Consider the following 2,157-nt stretch of genomic DNA (forward strand, 5'->3'; position numbering starts at 1 on the left):
ACATTACATATCTGCAGGCAAAAGCATTGCAAATAAATTTCGTTAATCTTATGGCTAGATATTTTCACTGCAACACAGTGTTTGCACTTAGAGAAGACAGAGCTGGAACAGAACAAAAACTTTTTGTTCATGCTTTTTAGGACTGAACCAGTGATACGTCCCATTTTAAAATGTACTGCCTTTAACTGCTTTTAGGACAACGGTTTTAGGCAGGAGTGCTTCTACTTGGCCACCACAAAGAAACACACTCTTGTTCCTTAGTTTCATTCCTCAGTCTCATGTTTTCTATTTGTCACACTATGACATATCTGTATCAGAGCAGACGTTTTCCAGTTTTACTCAAAGAACACTGACACACATACACACCAAACTGAGACAGCTCAGAATTTAGAGATGTAGGTAGTGGAGTAATAAGAGAAATTGTGTTTATGACAAAGGAATAAGAAAAACTCTCAGTGGTTTTAAGCATACTAAACTAGGTTCCTTACTAAAAACTTTTCTTTTTTTGGTTTTATAAACAGTAGTTTCAAGGTGGGTTTGGGCTTAGATAACAACACAGTGAGACAAACACACAAGACATACTTATTTCCAAAGTCACAAAATGACATTGTTAAGCATACATTTTTGTCCACTTTGTGTGTGTGTGGGAATAAAACTCAGTACTCTATGTTGGAGAAAATATTTTTCAAGAGTTACAGTATATTCATACAGGGGGAAAAAGGTGGGGTTTTTCATGTATTTTTTTGGCGTATTGCTATGATCTTCAAAAAATATAAAATTAAATTTACAAAAAACTGGAAGACCAAGTATAAGCAGTCTGATATTTGCTGCAGTGTCCAGCATTATCATAATGATCTTTAGCATAAAAGCAAAAAGAAGTTCATGGATCTCAAGTATCTTCAATAACTGCCAGTATAGCTTGTAACTACTATCCTTGCTTCTTTGAGAGATACCTTTCCCAATATTTGTGATTTAGGTCCAAAAAGTCATCTAATTTTGCTATTTCCTTGAGGTACTGGGTTAATTTTAAAAGTTCTTTGTCTTTATCTCAATTTAGGTGTGCTTTCATAAAAGGTCTTATCTTTAGTGCATTCTGTGGGTTCATTAGAAAATTTCTTCCTATGTCATCAAACATGATGGTGTTTTTTTTGCTGTAAAACTCTGAAAACTTTCCCCATATAACACCAAGAGGCTTTACATCTATTAATCCTCTCCTTGGAGTATGCACTGTTATCATAGCAGCACTGTCTAACATGAAGGTAATCTTGTAATTTGCATTTGTACTCACTCCCAGCTCTTTCATTTTAGCTTCAATCCACTTCATATTTGTTGCAGACCAAATAACAATGTCATAATCCTCATATGCAGATGTTAGGAATTCATGAAGATATGGCCACATTAATTCCACCCCAGTCTCTGCACAAGACCTATGGTCAAATAACGTATAAGCAACATCTAGCACCAAAAGTTTTTTCCCTTCCCTGGGAGGATTCAAAACTTCCACTTTGTACTCTTTTACTCTGCGGGAAATTTTCAGTAGGTTTTCCTCCCTATTTTCTACTTCAACTACTTCATCTTCAATATCAAAGTCGTTAATAACATCATCATTGTCAGGAGGTGGACCTAAGACATTTTCCAAGCTCTCCTCACGAGTTCCCATCATCATGATTTTAGTATTTGGTTTCAGTTTGAGAGCTCCAAGCTTAACATCATTTTCTGCAGGTTTGTCTTTAACTTTGAGTCCAAGTAACTTCTGGCGTTCTGGTAGCACTCCCGTGAGGGTCTTGAGAAACTGTTTGAGATCTAGCACAGTATCATCTTCTGAAAGTGTGGTCACTGAATATTCCTGTCCACCCCCATTTTACAATGATAGGAAGAGCCATCCTTGAAACATACGATGAGACAGCTTTTGTTCAGAAAAAGATACCTGGAGCGCTGCGGAACCGGCAGGAGTGGACGCAGGAACCGACCGCAGCGGAATCCAAGGCGACCGGAAGTCTGCAGATTTTTTAACAGGTTTATTCACTAAAAGCCCCAGTAGACTCTAAGATAATTGTAAATAACACACTAAATAAAAGCTGCAAGTTTAAGCCAGGATGAAAATAGATACAGATGCACAAATCTGGTCTCAGACTTTTGAATCAGAGTTTTGGTACT

General features: G+C 37.1%; 1 pseudogene; it reads right to left on the reverse strand.

Moving 5' to 3' along the window:
* Positions 1–626: 626 nt before the first annotated feature.
* On the reverse strand, positions 627–1,883 carry LOC112411999 (ubiquitin-like domain-containing CTD phosphatase 1 pseudogene; annotated as a pseudogene).
* Between the last annotated feature and the right edge of the window lie 274 nt (positions 1,884–2,157).

Source organism: Neophocaena asiaeorientalis, unplaced genomic scaffold (genome assembly GCF_003031525.2).
Source record: "Neophocaena asiaeorientalis asiaeorientalis breed wild unplaced genomic scaffold, Neophocaena_asiaeorientalis_V1.1 scaffold906, whole genome shotgun sequence".
NCBI lineage: Eukaryota > Metazoa > Chordata > Mammalia > Artiodactyla > Phocoenidae > Neophocaena > Neophocaena asiaeorientalis.